The following is a 19818-nucleotide window of genomic DNA, read 5'->3' as shown; positions in this document are numbered from 1 at the left end:
AAATTACTGCTTGACTACACATCTGACACGTAACCGATGTGCTCTCCAAACAACAACACTTGCATTTCAGAACATGTCTTTCACACATGTCTACAAAATCACCTTCACCTTCAAATACAGCTTCCTTGCGACTGACAGAGACGTAGGCAAAGTTTAAAGTTGCTATTTCCATTAAATCTCGTTAATCAGAAAAACGGTAATTTACACTTGCAGCGGAACAAATTTCCGTTCCGCCCAGCGTCTGGCTCGAACCCACGACCCTGGGATTAAGAGTCTGACGCTCTACCGACTGAGCTAGCCGGCTACCTCGGTGAATACCTGCCGGGTAGCACGTCACACAGTACTCGTTTGGGTTGGGTGGTCCCATACAGAATCTCTCCATGATGCCTAATGTTCTCCTAACGTCACACTCGTCACGTACTTCACTTTTATGTCATAATCATTTCTGAGAGGTAAAGAAATTGCATGAAAACATGCAGAGCTAGTGGCGTCAAAATTAACGCACATACTTTATGTGACTCAAAAGCCGAACGAGTTACTTTCCGACGTTGTTTTAGATGTGCAAGTGATAGTCAAAACTCGCTGTGTCGGCACTCTGCCGACCATTTCGCTAGTTAACACCGGTCTTGTTGTGTGTGTTTCAAGCTCAAGAGCATCTCCAAGCAAAAAATGGTCAACAGCAACATTCAGACGGTTTCGTACTGCTCAATTGCTACATTAAAACGTTATGTTTCTTTTTCAGAACTGGAAAAACACAAGCGTGACAGCATTCGAACCTGTAATCTTCAGATCCGAAGTCCGACGCCTTATCCTTTAGGCCACACGGTCACTGACGACCAACATTTACATGTATACGACTCATCTCGAAACGCTCACACCCCTGAGGATTTGTGTTTTCGTTCTACACAGCCGCTGCCCCTTGCTCTTTCCCACCCATTCGTTACATTCAACCTCTGACGAGACCGACCAAATATAGACTGAGAAACAAGACCACACACTTTGTGCATTCGGAATCGAAGGCAGGGCGTCCCTCGCCGCATTTGCTACGGTTGCCATTTGCTACTTCTGCAGAAGCGGCGGCGGCGGCGACGACGACGACGACGACGAATATCGCGAAAGGCTCTGAGATATGTGAGAAATACATCTATAAAATGTAATTCAGACTGCCTCGTCCCACCTTATGCTGTACCGCTTTGGCAAATGCTTTATCTGCGCCATTCGCCTTAATCGCATCTGAGAGTGATTCTTAAAAAAACGCCTGTCGCTAATTGTTCGTCATCACAGGTACTGTTTGCTATACGGCCACGACGCGCAACTGATTTCCAAAATTCATCTTTCTCCTGTGAGGATGGAACTTACGACCCCTGGTTTATTAGACCAGTGCTCTACCACTGAGCTAAAGAGGCGCGGCCTAGCGGTACTCTTGGGTACTTCGTCCTTACGGTCGTCTGCTTCATCCGACTTCAGCTGACAACACTTCATATTACCAGCTAATATTTGCAGCTATGGCGACAAATTACTGCTTGACTACACATCTGACACGTAACCGATGTGCTCTCCAAACAACAACACTTGCATTTCAGAACATGTCTTTCACACATGTCTACAAAATCACCTTCACCTTCAAATACAGCTTCCTTGCGACTGACAGAGACGTAGGCAAAGTTTAAAGTTGCTATTTCCATTAAATCTCGTTAATCAGAAAAACGGTAATTTACACTTGCAGCGGAACAAAATTCCGTTCCGCCCAGCGTCTGGCTCGAACCCACGACCCTGGGATTAAGAGTCTGACGCTCTACCGACTGAGCTAGCCGGCTACCTCGGTGAATTCCTGCCGGGTAGCACGTCACACAGTACTCGTTTGGGTTGGGTGGTCCCATACAGAATCTCTCCATGATGCCTAATGTTCTCCTAACGTCACACTCGTCACGTACTTCACTTTTATGTCATAATCATTTCTGAGAGGTAAAGAAATTGCATGACAACATGCAGAGCTAGTGGCGTCAAAATTAACGCACATACTTTATGTGACTCAAAAGCCGAACGAGTTACTTTCCGACGTTGTTTTAGATGTGCAAGTGATAGTCAAAACTCGCTGTGTCGGCACTCTGCCGACCATTTCGCTAGTTAACACCGGTCTTGTTGTGTGTGTTTCAAGCTCAAGAGCATCTCCAAGCAAAAAATGGTCAACAGCAACATTCAGACGGTTTCGTACTGCTCAATTGCTACATTAAAACGTTATGTTTCTTTTTCAGAACTGGAAAAACACAAGCGTGACAGCATTCGAACCTGTAATCTTCAGATCCGAAGTCCGACGCCTTATCCTTTAGGCCACACGGTCACTGACGACCAACATTTACATGTATACGACTCATCTCGAAACGCTCACACCCCTGAGGATTTGTGTTTTCGTTCTACACAGCCGCTGCCCCTTGCTCTTTCCCACCCATTCGTTACATTCAACCTCTGACGAGACCGACCAAATATAGACTGTGAAACAAGACCACACACTTTGTGCATTCGGAATCGAAGGCAGGGCGTCCCTCGCCGCATTTGCTACGGTTGCCATTTGCTACTTCTGCAGAAGCGGCGGCGGCGGCGACGACGACGACGACGACGACGACGAATGTCGCGAAAGGCTCTGAGATATGTGAGAAATACATCTATAAAATGTAATTCAGACTGCCTCGTCCCACCTTATGCTGTACCGCTTTGGCAAATGCTTTATCTGCGCCATTCGCCTTAATCGCATCTGAGAGTGATTCTTAAAAAAACGCCTGTCGCTAATTGTTCGTCATCACAGGTACTGTTTGCTATACGGCCACGACGCGCAACTGATTTCCAAAATTCATCTTTCTCCTGTGAGGATGGAACTTACGACCCCTGGTTTATTAGACCAGTGCTCTACCACTGAGCTAAAGAGGCGCGGCCTAGCGGTACTCTTGGGTACTTCGTCCTTACGGTCGTCTGCATCATCAGACTTTAGCTGACAACACTTCATATTACCGGCTAATATTTGCAGCTATGGCGACAAATTACTGCTTGACTACACATCTGACACGTAACCGATGTGCTCTCCAAACAACAACACTTGCATTTCAGAACATGTCTTTCACACATGTCTACAAAATCACCTTCACCTTCAAATACAGCTTCCTTGCGACTGACAGAGACGTAAGCAAAGTTTAAAGTTGCTATTTCCATTAAATCTCGTTAATCAGAAAAACGGTAATTTACACTTGCAGCGGAACAAAATTCCTTTCCGCCCAGCGTCTGGCTCGAACCCACGACCCTGGGATTAAGAGTCTGACGCTCTTCCGACTGAGCTAGCCGGCTACCTCGGTGAATACCTGCCGGGTAGCACGTCACACAGTACTCGTTTGGGTTGGGTGGTCCCATACAGAATCTCTCCATGATGCCTAATGTTTTCCTAACGTCACACTCGTCACGTACTTCACTTTTATGTCATAATCATTTCTGAGAGGTAAAGAAATTGCATGACAACATGCAGAGCTAGTGGCGTCAAAATTAACGCACATACTTTATGTGACTCAAAAGCCGAACGAGTTACTTTCCGACGTTGTTTTAGATGTGCAAGTGATAGTCAAAACTCGCTGTGTCGGCACTCTGCCGACCATTTCGCTAGTTAACACCGGTCTTGTTGTGTGTGTTTCAAGCTCAAGAGCATCTCCAAGCAAAAAATGGTCAACAGCAACATTCAGACGGTTTCGTACTGCTCAATTGCTACATTAAAACGTTATGTTTCTTTTTCAGAACTGGAAAAACACAAGCGTGACAGCATTCGAACCTGTAATCTTCAGATCCGAAGTCCGACGCCTTATCCTTTAGGCCACACGGTCACTGACGACCAACATTTACACGTATACGACTCATCTCGAAACGCTCACACCCCTGAGGATTTGTGTTTTCGTTCTACACAGCCGCTGCCCCTTGCTCTTTCCCACCCATTCGTTACATTCAACCTCTGACGAGACCGACCAAATATAGACTGTGAAACAAGACCACACACTTTGTGCATTCGGAATCGAAGGCAGGGCGTCCCTCGCCGCATTTGCTACGGTTGCCATTTGCTACTTCTGCAGAAGCGGCGGCGGCGGCGACGATGACGACGACGACGACGACGACGACGACGACGACGACGACGACGAATATCGCGAAAGGCTCTGAGATATGTGAGAAATACATCTATAAAATGTAATTCAGACTGCCTCGTCCCACCTTATGCTGTACCGCTTTGGCAAATGCTTTATCTGCGCCATTCGCCTTAATCGCATCTGAGAGTGATTCTTAAAAAAACGCCTGTCGCTAATTGTTCGTCATCACAGGTACTGTTTGCTATACGGCCACGACGCGCAACTGATTTCCAAAATTCATCTTTCTCCTGTGAGGATGGAACTTACGACCCCTGGTTTATTAGACCAGTGCTCTACCACTGAGCTAAAGAGGCGCGGCCTAGCGGTACTCTTGGGTACTTCGTCCTTACGGTCGTCTGCATCATCCGACTTCAGCTGACAACACTTCATATTACCAGCTAATATTTGCAGCTATGGCGACAAATTACTGCTTGACTACACATCTGACACGTAACCGATGTGCTCTCCAAACAACAACACTTGCATTTCAGAACATGTCTTTCACACATGTCTACAAAATCACCTTCACCTTCAAATACAGCTTCCTTGCGACTAACAGAGACGTAGGCAAAGTTTAAAGTTGCTATTTCCATTAAATCTCGTTAATCAGAAAAACGGTAATTTACACTTGCAGCGGAACAAAATTCCGTTCCGCCCAGCGTCTGGCTCGAACCCACGACCCTGGGATTAAGAGTCTGACGCTCTACCGACTGAGCTAGCCGGCTACCTCGGTGAATACCTGCCGGGTAGCACGTCACACAGTACTCGTTTGGGTTGGGTGGTCCCATACAGAATCTCTCCATGATGCCTAATGTTCTCCTAACGTCACACTCGTCACGTACTTCACTTTTATGTCATAATCATTTCTGAGAGGTAAAGAAATTGCATGACAACATGCAGAGCTAGTGGCGTCAAAATTAACGCACATACTTTATGTGACTCAAAAGCCGAACGAGTTACTTTCCGACGTTGTTTTAGATGTGCAAGTGATAGTCAAAACTCGCTGTGTCGGCACTCTGCCGACCATTTCGCTAGTTAACACCGGTCTTGTTGTGTGTGTTTCAAGCTCAAGAGCATCTCCAAGCAAAAAATGGTCAACAGCAACATTCAGACGGTTTCGTACTGCTCAATTGCTACATTAAAACGTTATGTTTCTTTTTCAGAACTGGAAAAACACAAGCGTGACAGCATTCGAACCTGTAATCTTCAGATCCGAAGTCCGACGCCTTATCCTTTAGGCCACACGGTCACTGACGACCAACATTTACATGTATACGACTCATCTCGAAACGCTCACACCCCTGAGGATTTGTGTTTTCGTTCTACACAGCCGCTGCCCCTTGCTCTTTCCCACCCATTCGTTACATTCAACCTCTGACGAGACCGACCAAATATAGACTGTGAAACAAGACCACACACTTTGTGCATTCGGAATCGAAGGCAGGGCGTCCCTCGCCGCATTTGCTACGGTTGCCATTTGCTACTTCTGCAGAAGCGGCGGCGGCGGCGACGACGACGACGACGACGACGACGACGACGACGACGACGAATATCGCGAAAGGCTCTGAGATATGTGAGAAATACATCTATAAAATGTAATTCAGACTGCCTCGTCCCACCTTATGCTGTACCGCTTTGGCAAATGCTTTATCTGCGCCATTCGCCTTAATCGCATCTGAGAGTGATTCTTAAAAAAACGCCTGTCGCTAATTGTTCGTCATCACAGGTACTGTTTGCTATACGGCCACGACGCGCAACTGATTTCCAAAATTCATCTTTCTCCTGTGAGGATGGAACTTACGACCCCTGGTTTATTAGAGCAGTGCTCTACCACTGAGCTAAAGAGGCGCGGCCTAGCGGTACTCTTGGGTACTTCGTCCTTACGGTCGTCTGCATCATCCGACTTCAGCTGACAACACTTCATATTACCAGCTAATATTTGCAGCTATGGCGACAAATTACTGCTTGACTACACATCTGACACGTAACCGATGTGCTCTCCAAACAACAACACTTGCATTTCAGAACATGTCTTTCACACATGTCTACAAAATCACCTTCACCTTCAAATACAGCTTCCTTGCGACTGACAGAGACGTAGGCAAAGTTTAAAGTTGCTATTTCCATTAAATCTCGTTAATCAGATAAACGGTAATTTACACTTGCAGCGGAACAAATTTCCGTTCCGCCCAGCGTCTGGCTCGAACCCACGACCCTGGGATTAAGAGTCTGACGCTCTACCGACTGAGCTAGCCGGCTACCTCGGTGAATACCTGCCGGGTAGCACGTCACACAGTACTCGTTTGGGTTGGGTGGTCCCATACAGAATCTCTCCATGATGCCTAATGTTCTCCTAACGTCACACTCGTCACGTACTTCACTTTTATGTCATAATCATTTCTGAGAGGTAAAGAAATTGCATGACAACATGCAGAGCTAGTGGCGTCAAAATTAACGCACATACTTTATGTGACTCAAAAGCCGAACGAGTTACTTTCCGACGTTGTTTTAGATGTGCAAGTGATAGTCAAAACTCGCTGTGTCGGCACTCTGCCGACCATTTCGCTAGTTAACACCGGTCTTGTTGTGTGTGTTTCAAGCTCAAGAGCATCTCCAAGCAAAAAATGGTCAACAGCAACATTCAGACGGTTTCGTACTGCTCAATTGCTACATTAAAACGTTATGTTTCTTTTTCAGAACTGGAAAAACACAAGCGTGACAGCATTCGAACCTGTAATCTTCAGATCCGAAGTCCGACGCCTTATCCTTTAGGCCACACGGTCACTGACGACCAACATTTACACGTATACGACTCATCTCGAAACGCTCACACCCCTGAGGATTTGTGTTTTCGTTCTACACAGCCGCTGCCCCTTGCTCTTTCCCACCCATTCGTTACATTCAACCTCTGACGAGACCGACCAAATATAGACTGTGAAACAAGACCACACACTTTGTGCATTCGGAATCGAAGGCAGGGCGTCCCTCGCCGCATTTGCTACGGTTGCCATTTGCTACTTCTGCAGAAGCGGCGGCGGCGGCGACGATGACGACGACGACGACGACGACGACGACGACGACGACGACGACGAATATCGCGAAAGGCTCTGAGATATGTGAGAAATACATCTATAAAATGTAATTCAGACTGCCTCGTCCCACCTTATGCTGTACCGCTTTGGCAAATGCTTTATCTGCGCCATTCGCCTTAATCGCATCTGAGAGTGATTCTTAAAAAAACGCCTGTCGCTAATTGTTCGTCATCACAGGTACTGTTTGCTATACGGCCACGACGCGCAACTGATTTCCAAAATTCATCTTTCTCCTGTGAGGATGGAACTTACGACCCCTGGTTTATTAGACCAGTGCTCTACCACTGAGCTAAAGAGGCGCGGCCTAGCGGTACTCTTGGGTACTTCGTCCTTACGGTCGTCTGCATCATCCGACTTCAGCTGACAACACTTCATATTACCAGCTAATATTTGCAGCTATGGCGACAAATTACTGCTTGACTACACATCTGACACGTAACCGATGTGCTCTCCAAACAACAACACTTGCATTTCAGAACATGTCTTTCACACATGTCTACAAAATCACCTTCACCTTCAAATACAGCTTCCTTGCGACTAACAGAGACGTAGGCAAAGTTTAAAGTTGCTATTTCCATTAAATCTCGTTAATCAGAAAAACGGTAATTTACACTTGCAGCGGAACAAAATTCCGTTCCGCCCAGCGTCTGGCTCGAACCCACGACCCTGGGATTAAGAGTCTGACGCTCTACCGACTGAGCTAGCCGGCTACCTCGGTGAATACCTGCCGGGTAGCACGTCACACAGTACTCGTTTGGGTTGGGTGGTCCCATACAGAATCTCTCCATGATGCCTAATGTTCTCCTAACGTCACACTCGTCACGTACTTCACTTTTATGTCATAATCATTTCTGAGAGGTAAAGAAATTGCATGACAACATGCAGAGCTAGTGGCGTCAAAATTAACGCACATACTTTATGTGACTCAAAAGCCGAACGAGTTACTTTCCGACGTTGTTTTAGATGTGCAAGTGATAGTCAAAACTCGCTGTGTCGGCACTCTGCCGACCATTTCGCTAGTTAACACCGGTCTTGTTGTGTGTGTTTCAAGCTCAAGAGCATCTCCAAGCAAAAAATGGTCAACAGCAACATTCAGACGGTTTCGTACTGCTCAATTGCTACATTAAAACGTTATGTTTCTTTTTCAGAACTGGAAAAACACAAGCGTGACAGCATTCGAACCTGTAATCTTCAGATCCGAAGTCCGACGCCTTATCCTTTAGGCCACACGGTCACTGACGACCAACATTTACATGTATACGACTCATCTCGAAACGCTCACACCCCTGAGGATTTGTGTTTTCGTTCTACACAGCCGCTGCCCCTTGCTCTTTCCCACCCATTCGTTACATTCAACCTCTGACGAGACCGACCAAATATAGACTGTGAAACAAGACCACACACTTTGTGCATTCGGAATCGAAGGCAGGGCGTCCCTCGCCGCATTTGCTACGGTTGCCATTTGCTACTTCTGCAGAAGCGGCGGCGGCGGCGACGACGACGACGACGACGACGACGACGACGACGACGACGAATATCGCGAAAGGCTCTGAGATATGTGAGAAATACATCTATAAAATGTAATTCAGACTGCCTCGTCCCACCTTATGCTGTACCGCTTTGGCAAATGCTTTATCTGCGCCATTCGCCTTAATCGCATCTGAGAGTGATTCTTAAAAAAACGCCTGTCGCTAATTGTTCGTCATCACAGGTACTGTTTGCTATACGGCCACGACGCGCAACTGATTTCCAAAATTCATCTTTCTCCTGTGAGGATGGAACTTACGACCCCTGGTTTATTAGAGCAGTGCTCTACCACTGAGCTAAAGAGGCGCGGCCTAGCGGTACTCTTGGGTACTTCGTCCTTACGGTCGTCTGCATCATCCGACTTCAGCTGACAACACTTCATATTACCAGCTAATATTTGCAGCTATGGCGACAAATTACTGCTTGACTACACATCTGACACGTAACCGATGTGCTCTCCAAACAACAACACTTGCATTTCAGAACATGTCTTTCACACATGTCTACAAAATCACCTTCACCTTCAAATACAGCTTCCTTGCGACTGACAGAGACGTAGGCAAAGTTTAAAGTTGCTATTTCCATTAAATCTCGTTAATCAGATAAACGGTAATTTACACTTGCAGCGGAACAAATTTCCGTTCCGCCCAGCGTCTGGCTCGAACCCACGACCCTGGGATTAAGAGTCTGACGCTCTACCGACTGAGCTAGCCGGCTACCTCGGTGAATACCTGCCGGGTAGCACGTCACACAGTACTCGTTTGGGTTGGGTGGTCCCATACAGAATCTCTCCATGATGCCTAATGTTCTCCTAACGTCACACTCGTCACGTACTTCACTTTTATGTCATAATCATTTCTGAGAGGTAAAGAAATTGCATGACAACATGCAGAGCTAGTGGCGTCAAAATTAACGCACATACTTTATGTGACTCAAAAGCCGAACGAGTTACTTTCCGACGTTGTTTTAGATGTGCAAGTGATAGTCAAAACTCGCTGTGTCGGCACTCTGCCGACCATTTCGCTAGTTAACACCGGTCTTGTTGTGTGTGTTTCAAGCTCAAGAGCATCTCCAAGCAAAAAATGGTCAACAGCAACATTCAGACGGTTTCGTACTGCTCAATTGCTACATTAAAACGTTATGTTTCTTTTTCAGAACTGGAAAAACACAAGCGTGACAGCATTCGAACCTGTAATCTTCAGATCCGAAGTCCGACGCCTTATCCTTTAGGCCACACGGTCACTGACGACCAACATTTACATGTATACGACTCATCTCGAAACGCTCACACCCCTGAGGATTTGTGTTTTCGTTCTACACAGCCGCTGCCCCTTGCTCTTTCCCACCCATTCGTTACATTCAACCTCTGACGAGACCGACCAAATATAGACTGTGAAACAAGACCACACACTTTGTGCATTCGGAATCGAAGGCAGGGCGTCCCTCGCCGCATTTGCTACGGTTGCCATTTGCTACTTCTGCAGAAGCGGCGGCGGCGGCGACGACGACGACGACGACGACGACGACGACGACGACGACGAATATCGCGAAAGGCTCTGAGATATGTGAGAAGTGAGAAATACATCTATAAAATGTAATTCAGACTGCCTCGTCCCACCTTATGCTGTACCGCTTTGGCAAATGCTTTATCTGCGCCATTCGCCTTAATCGCATCTGAGAGTGATTCTTAAAAAAACGCCTGTCGCTAATTGTTCGTCATCACAGGTACTGTTTGCTATACGGCCACGACGCGCAACTGATTTCCAAAATTCATCTTTCTCCTGTGAGGATGGAACTTACGACCCCTGGTTTATTAGACCAGTGCTCTACCACTGAGCTAAAGAGGCGCGGCCTAGCGGTACTCTTGGGTACTTCGTCCTTACGGTCGTCTGCATCATCCGACTTCAGCTGACAACACTTCATATTACCAGCTAATATTTGCAGCTATGGCGACAAATTACTGCTTGACTACACATCTGACACGTAACCGATGTGCTCTCCAAACAACAACACTTGCATTTCAGAACATGTCTTTCACACATGTCTACAAAATCACCTTCACCTTCAAATACAGCTTCCTTGCGACTGACAGAGACGTAGGCAAAGTTTAAAGTTGCTATTTCCATTAAATCTCGTTAATCAGAAAAACGGTAATTTACACTTGCAGCGGAACAAAATTCCGTTCCGCCCAGCGTCTGGCTCGAACCCACGACCCTGGGATTAAGAGTCTGACGCTCTACCGACTGAGCTAGCCGGCTACCTCGGTGAATTCCTGCCGGGTAGCACGTCACACAGTACTCGTTTGGGTTGGGTGGTCCCATACAGAATCTCTCCATGATGCCTAATGTTCTCCTAACGTCACACTCGTCACGTACTTCACTTTTATGTCATAATCATTTCTGAGAGGTAAAGAAATTGCATGACAACATGCAGAGCTAGTGGCGTCAAAATTAACGCACATACTTTATGTGACTCAAAAGCCGAACGAGTTACTTTCCGACGTTGTTTTAGATGTGCAAGTGATAGTCAAAACTCGCTGTGTCGGCACTCTGCCGACCATTTCGCTAGTTAACACCGGTCTTGTTGTGTGTGTTTCAAGCTCAAGAGCATCTCCAAGCAAAAAATGGTCAACAGCAACATTCAGACGGTTTCGTACTGCTCAATTGCTACATTAAAACGTTATGTTTCTTTTTCAGAACTGGAAAAACACAAGCGTGACAGCATTCGAACCTGTAATCTTCAGATCCGAAGTCCGACGCCTTATCCTTTAGGCCACACGGTCACTGACGACCAACATTTACATGTATACGACTCATCTCGAAACGCTCACACCCCTGAGGATTTGTGTTTTCGTTCTACACAGCCGCTGCCCCTTGCTCTTTCCCACCCATTCGTTACATTCAACCTCTGACGAGACCGACCAAATATAGACTGTGAAACAAGACCACACACTTTGTGCATTCGGAATCGAAGGCAGGGCGTCCCTCGCCGCATTTGCTACGGTTGCCATTCGCTACTTCTGCAGAAGCGGCGGCGGCGGCGACGACGACGACGACGACGACGAATATCGCGAAAGGCTCTGAGATATGTGAGAAATACATCTATAAAATGTAATTCAGACTGCCTCGTCCCACCTTATGCTGTACCGCTTTGGCAAATGCTTTATCTGCGCCATTCGCCTTAATCGCGTCTGAGAGTGATTCTTAAAAAAACGCCTGTCGCTAATTGTTCGTCATCACAGGTACTGTTTGCTATACGGCCACGACGCGCAACTGATTTCCAAAATTCATCTTTCTCCTGTGAGGATGGAACTTACGACCCCTGGTTTATTAGAGCAGTGCTCTACCACTGAGCTAAAGAGGCGCGGCCTAGCGGTACTCTTGGGTACTTCGTCCTTACGGTCGTCTGCATCATCCGACTTCAGCTGACAACACTTCATATTACCAGCTAATATTTGCAGCTATGGCGACAAATTACTGCTTGACTACACATCTGACACGTAACCGATGTGCTCTCCAAACAACAACACTTGCATTTCAGAACATGTCTTTCACACATGTCTACAAAATCACCTTCACCTTCAAATACAGCTTCCTTGCGACTGACAGAGACGTAGGCAAAGTTTAAAGTTGCTATTTCCATTAAATCTCGTTAATCAGAAAAACGGTAATTTACACTTGCAGCGGAACAAAATTCCGTTCCGCCCAGCGCCTGGCTCGAACCCACGACCCTGGGATTAAGAGTCTGACGCTCTACCGACTGAGCTAGCCGGCTACCTCGGTGAATACCTGCCGGGTAGCACGTCACACAGTACTCGTTTGGGTTGGGTGGTCCCATACAGAATCTCTCCATGATGCCTAATGTTTTCCTAACGTCACACTCGTCACGTACTTCACTTTTATGTCATAATCATTTCTGAGAGGTAAAGAAATTGCATGACAACATGCAGAGCTAGTGGCGTCAAAATTAACGCACATACTTTATGTGACTCAAAAGCCGAACGAGTTACTTTCCGACGTTGTTTTAGATGTGCAAGTGATAGTCAAAACTCGCTGTGTCGGCACTCTGCCGACCATTTCGCTAGTTAACACCGGTCTTGTTGTGTGTGTTTCAAGCTCAAGAGCATCTCCAAGCAAAAAATGGTCAACAGCAACATTCAGACGGTTTCGTACTGCTCAATTGCTACATTAAAACGTTATGTTTCTTTTTCAGAACTGGAAAAACACAAGCGTGACAGCATTCGAACCTCTAATCTTCAGATCCGAAGTCCGACGCCTTATCCTTTAGGCCACACGGTCACTGACGACCAACATTTACATTTATACGACTCATCTCGAAACGCTCACACCCCTGAGGATTTGTGTTTTCGTTCTACACAGCCGCTGCCCCTTGCTCTTTCCCACCCATTCGTTACATTCAACCTCTGACGAGACCGACCAAATATAGACTGTGAAACAAGACCACACACTTTGTGCATTCGGAATCGAAGGCAGGGCGTCCCTCGCCGCATTTGCTACGGTTGCCATTTGCTACTTCTGCAGAAGCGGCGGCGGCGGCGACGACGACGACGACGACGACGACGACGACGACGACGACGAATATCGCGAAAGGCTCTGAGATATGTGAGAAATACATCTATAAAATGTAATTCAGACTGCCTCGTCCCACCTTATGCTGTACCGCTTTGGCAAATGCTTTATCTGCGCCATTCGCCTTAATCGCATCTGAGAGTGATTCTTAAAAAAACGCCTGTCGCTAATTGTTCGTCATCACAGGTACTGTTTGCTATACGGCCACGACGCGCAACTGATTTCCAAAATTCATCTCTCTCCTGTGAGGATGGAACTTACGACCCCTGGTTTATTAGACCAGTGCTCTACCACTGAGCTAAAGAGGCGCGGCCTAGCGGTACTCTTGGGTACTTCGTCCTTACGGTCGTCTGCATCATCCGACTTCAGCTGACAACACTTCATATTACCAGCTAATATTTGCAGCTATGGCGACAAATTACTGCTTGACTACACATCTGACACGTAACCGATGTGCTCTCCAAACAACAACACTTGCATTTCAGAACATGTCTTTCACACATGTCTACAAAATCACCTTCACCTTCAAATACGGCTTCCTTGCGACTGACAGAGACGTAGGCAATGTTTAAAGTTGCTATTTCCATTAAATCTCGTTAATCAGAAAAACGGTAATTTACACTTGCAGCGGAACAAATTTCCGTTCCGCCCAGCGTCTGGCTCGAACCCACGACCCTGGGATTAAGACTCTGAAGCTCTACCGACTGAGCTAGCCGGCTAACTCGGTGAATACCTGCCGGGTAGCACGTCACACAGTACTCGTTTGGGTTGGGTGGTCCCATACAGAATCTCTCCATGATGCCTAATGTTTTCCTAACGTCACACTCGTCACGTACTTCACTTTTATGTCATAATCATTTCTGAGAGGTAAAGAAATTGCATGACAACATGCAGAGCTAGTGGCGTCAAAATTAACGCACATACTTTATGTGACTCAAAAGCCGAACGAGTTACTTTCCGACGTTGTTTTAGATGTGCAAGTGATAGTCAAAACTCGCTGTGTCGGCACTCTGCCGACCATTTCGCTAGTTAACACCGGTCTTGTTGTGTGTGTTTCAAGCTCAAGAGCATCTCCAAGCAAAAAATGGTCAACAGCAACATTCAGACGGTTTCGTACTGCTCAATTGCTACATTAAAACGTTATGTTTCTTTTTCAGAACTGGAAAAACACAAGCGTGACAGCATTCGAACCTGTAATCTTCAGATCCGAAGTCCGACGCCTTATCCTTTAGGCCACACGGTCACTGACGACCAACATTTACATGTATACGACTCATCTCGAAACGCTCACACCCCTGAGGATTTGTGTTTTCGTTCTACACAGCCGCTGCCCCTTGCTCTTTCCCACCCATTCGTTACATTCAACCTCTGACGAGACCGACCAAATATAGACTGTGAAACAAGACCACACACTTTGTGCATTCGGAATCGAAGGCAGGGCGTCCCTCGCCGCATTTGCTACGGTTGCCATTTGCTACTTCTGCAGAAGCGGCGGCGGCGGCGACGACGACGACGACGACGACGAATATCGCGAAAGGCTCTGAGATATGTGAGAAATACATCTATAAAATGTAATTCAGACTGCCTCGTCCCACCTTATGCTGTACCGCTTTGGCAAATGCTTTATCTGCGCCATTCGCCTTAATCGCATCTGAGAGTGATTCTTAAAAAAACGCCTGTCGCTAATTGTTCGTCATCACAGGTACTGTTTGCTATACGGCCACGACGCGCAACTGATTTCCAAAATTCATCTCTCTCCTGTGAGGATGGAACTTACGACCCCTGGTTTATTAGACCAGTGCTCTACCACTGAGCTAAAGAGGCGCGGCCTAGCGGTACTCTTGGGTACTTCGTCCTTACGGTCGTCTGCATCATCCGACTTCAGCTGACAACACTTCATATTACCAGCTAATATTTGCAGCTATGGCGACAAATTACTGCTTGACTACACATCTGACACGTAACCGATGTGCTCTCCAAACAACAACACTTGCATTTCAGAACATGTCTTTCACACATGTCTACAAAATCACCTTCACCTTCAAATACGGCTTCCTTGCGACTGACAGAGACGTAGGCAATGTTTAAAGTTGCTATTTCCATTAAATCTCGTTAATCAGAAAAACGGTAATTTACACTTGCAGCGGAACAAATTTCCGTTCCGCCCAGCGTCTGGCTCGAACCCACGACCCTGGGATTAAGACTCTGAAGCTCTACCGACTGAGCTAGCCGGCTAACTCGGTGAATACCTGCCGGGTAGCACGTCACACAGTACTCGTTTGGGTTGGGTGGTCCCATACAGAATCTCTCCATGATGCCTAATGTTTTCCTAACGTCACACTCGTCACGTACTTCACTTTTATGTCATAATCATTTCTGAGAGGTAAAGAAATTGCATGACAACATGCAGAGCTAGTGGCGTCAAAATTAACGCACATACTTTATGTGACTCAAAAGCCGAACGAGTTACTTTCCGACGTTGTTTTAGATGTGCAAGTGATAGTCAAAACTCGCTGTGTCGGCACTCTGCCGACCATTTCGCTAGTTAACACCGGTCTTGTTGTGTGTGTTTCAAGCTCAAGAGCATCTCCAAGCAAAAAATGGTCAACAGCAACATTCAGACGGTTTCGTACTGCTCAATTGCTACATTAAAACGTTATGTTTCTTTTTCAGAACTGGAAAAACACAAGCGTGACAGCATTCGAACCTGTAATCTTCAGATCCGAAGTCCGACGCCTTATCCTTTAGGCCACACGGTCACTGACGACCAACATTTACATGTATACGACTCATCTCGAAACGCTCACACCCCTGAGGATTTGTGTTTTCGTTCTACACAGCCGCTGCCCCTTGCTCTTTCCCACCCATTCGTTACATTCAACCTCTGACGAGACCGACCAAATATAGACTGTGAAACAAGACCACACACTTTGTGCATTCGGAATCGAAGGCAGGGCGTCCCTCGCCGCATTTGCTACGGTTGCCATTTGCTACTTCTGCAGAAGCGGCGGCGGCGGCGACGACGACGACGACGACGACGAATATCGCGAAAGGCTCTGAGATATGTGAGAAATACATCTATAAAATGTAATTCAGACTGCCTCGTCCCACCTTATGCTGTACCGCTTTGGCAAATGCTTTATCTGCGCCATTCACCTTAATCGCATCTGAGAGTGATTCTTAAAAAAACGCCTGTCGCTAATTGTTCGTCATCACAGGTACTGTTTGCTATACGGCCACGACGCGCAACTGATTTCCAAAAATCATCTTTCTCCTGTGAGGATGGAACTTACGACCCCTGGTTTATTAGACCAGTGCTCTACCACTGAGCTAAAGAGGAGCGGCCTAGCGGTACTCTTGGGTACTTCGTCCTTACGGTCGTCTGCATCATCCGACTTCAGCTGACAACACTTCATATTACCAGCTAATATTTGCAGCTATGGCGACAAATTACTGCTTGACTACACATCTGACACGTAACCGATGTGCTCTCCAAACAACAACACTTGCATTTCAGAACATGTCTTTCACACATGTCTACAAAATCACCTTCACCTTCAAATACAGCTTCCTTGCGACTGACAGAGACGTAGGCAAAGTTTAAAGTTGCTATTTCCATTAAATCTCGTTAATCAGAAAAACGGTAATTTACACTTGCAGCGGAACAAAATTCCGTTCCGCCCAGCGCCTGGCTCGAACCCACGACACTGGGATTAAGAGTCTGACGCTCTACCGACTGAGCTAGCCGGCTACCTCGGTGAATACCTGCCGGGTAGCACGTCACACAGTACTCGTTTGGGTTGGGTGGTCCCATACAGAATCTCTCCATGATGCCTAATGTTTTCCTAACGTCACACTCGTCACGTACTTCACTTTTATGTCATAATCATTTCTGAGAGGTAAAGAAATTGCATGACAACATGCAGAGCTAGTGGCGTCAAAATTAACGCACATACTTTATGTGACTCAAAAGCCGAACGAGTTACTTTCCGACGTTGTTTTAGATGTGCAAGTGATAGTCAAAACTCGCTGTGTCGGCACTCTGCCGACCATTTCGCTAGTTAACACCGGTCTTGTTGTGTGTGTTTCAAGCTCAAGAGCATCTCCAAGCAAAAAATGGTCAACAGCAACATTCAGACGGTTTCGTACTGCTCAATTGCTACATTAAAACGTTATGTTTCTTTTTCAGAACTGGAAAAACACAAGCGTGACAGCATTCGAACCTCTAATCTTCAGATCCGAAGTCCGACGCCTTATCCTTTAGGCCACACGGTCACTGACGACCAACATTTACATTTATACGACTCATCTCGAAACGCTCACACCCCTGAGGATTTGTGTTTTCGTTCTACACAGCCGCTGCCCCTTGCTCTTTCCCACCCATTCGTTACATTCAACCTCTGACGAGACCGACCAAATATAGACTGTGAAACAAGACCACACACTTTGTGCATTCGGAATCGAAGGCAGGGCGTCCCTCGCCGCATTTGCTACGGTTGCCATTTGCTACTTCTGCAGAAGCGGCGGCGGCGACGACGACGACGACGACGACGACGACGAATATCGCGAAAGGCTCTGAGATATGTGAGAAATACATCTATAAAATGTAATTCAGACTGCCTCGTCCCACCTTATGCTGTACCGCTTTGGCAAATGCTTTATCTGCGCCATTCGCCTTAATCGCATCTGAGAGTGATTCTTAAAAAAACGCCTGTCGCTAATTGTTCGTCATCACAGGTACTGTTTGCTATACGGCCACGACGCGCAACTGATTTCCAAAATTCATCTCTCTCCTGTGAGGATGGAACTTACGACCCCTGGTTTATTAGACCAGTGCTCTACCACTGAGCTAAAGAGGCGCGGCCTAGAGGTACTCTTGGGTACTTCGTCCTTACGGTCGTCTGCATCATCCGACTTCAGCTGACAACACTTCATATTACCAGCTAATATTTGCAGCTATGGCGACAAATTACTGCTTGACTACACATCTGACACGTAACCGATGTGCTCTCCAAACAACAACACTTGCATTTCAGAACATGTCTTTCACACATGTCTACAAAATCACCTTCACCTTCAAATACGGCTTCCTTGCGACTGACAGAGACGTAGGCAAAGTTTAAAGTTGCTATTTCCATTAAATCTCGTTAATCAGAAAAACGGTAATTTACACTTGCAGCGGAACAAATTTCCGTTCCGCCCAGCGTCTGGCTCGAACCCACGACCCTGGGATTAAGAGTCTGAAGCTCTACCGACTGAGCTAGCCGGCTAACTCGGTGAATACCTGCCGGGTAGCACGTCACACAGTACTCGTTTGGGTTGGGTGGTCCCATACAGAATCTCTCCATGATGCCTAATGTTTTCCTAACGTCACACTCGTCACGTACTTCACTTTTATGTCATAATCATTTCTGAGAGGTAAAGAAATTGCATGACAACATGCAGAGCTAGTGGCGTCAAAATTAACGCACATACTTTATGTGACTCAAAAGCCGAACGAGTTACTTTCCGACGTTGTTTTAGATGTGCAAGTGATAGTCAAAACTCGCTGTGTCGGCACTCTGCCGACCATTTCGCTAGTTAACACCGGTCTTGTTGTGTGTGTTTCAAGCTCAAGAGCATCTCCAAGCAAAAAATGGTCAACAGCAACATTCAGACGGTTTCGTACTGCTCAATTGCTACATTAAAACGTTATGTTTCTTTTTCAGAACTGGAAAAACACAAGCGTGACAGCATTCGAACCTGTAATCTTCAGATCCGAAGTCCGACGCCTTATCCTTTAGGCCACACGGTCACTGACGACCAACATTTACATGTATACGACTCATCTCGAAACGCTCACACCCCTGAGGATTTGTGTTTTCGTTCTACACAGCCGCTGCCCCTTGCTCTTTCCCACCCATTCGTTACATTCAACCTCTGACGAGACCGACCAAATATAGACTGTGAAACAAGACCACACACTTTGTGCATTCGGAATCGAAGGCAGGGCGTCCCTCGCCGCATTTGCTACGGTTGCCATTTGCTACTTCTGCAGAAGCGGCGGCGGCGGCGACGACGACGACGACGACGACGAATATCGCGAAAGGCTCTGAGATATGTGAGAAATACATCTATAAAATGTAATTCAGACTGCCTCGTCCCACCTTATGCTGTACCGCTTTGGCAAATGCTTTATCTGCGCCATTCGCCTTAATCGCATCTGAGAGTGATTCTTAAAAAAACGCCTGTCGCTAATTGTTCGTCATCACAGGTACTGTTTGCTATACGGCCACGACGCGCAACTGATTTCCAAAAATCATCTTTCTCCTGTGAGGATGGAACTTACGACCCCTGGTTTATTAGACCAGTGCTCTACCACTGAGCTAAAGAGGAGCGGCCTAGCGGTACTCTTGGGTACTTCGTCCTTACGGTCGTCTGCATCATCCGACTTCAGCTGACAACACTTCATATTAC

General features: G+C 46.6%; 2 non-coding genes across 2 annotated transcripts; both read right to left on the bottom strand.

The window, feature by feature from the left end:
- Window positions 1-16630: 16630 nt before the first annotated feature.
- On the bottom strand, window positions 16631-16702 carry Trnai-aau (transfer RNA isoleucine (anticodon AAU)). The gene has a single exon. It is a non-coding gene; the product is annotated as a tRNA-Ile (tRNA).
- Window positions 16703-19665: 2963 nt separating this feature from the next.
- Window positions 19666-19737, bottom strand: Trnai-aau (transfer RNA isoleucine (anticodon AAU)). Its single transcript has one exon. It is a non-coding gene; the product is annotated as a tRNA-Ile (tRNA).
- Window positions 19738-19818: the final 81 nt, after the last annotated feature.

This window comes from Schistocerca gregaria, unplaced genomic scaffold (genome assembly GCF_023897955.1).
Source record: "Schistocerca gregaria isolate iqSchGreg1 unplaced genomic scaffold, iqSchGreg1.2 ptg000789l, whole genome shotgun sequence".
NCBI lineage: Eukaryota > Metazoa > Arthropoda > Insecta > Orthoptera > Acrididae > Schistocerca > Schistocerca gregaria.
This window is presented reverse-complemented; position numbering and strand designations above follow the sequence as displayed.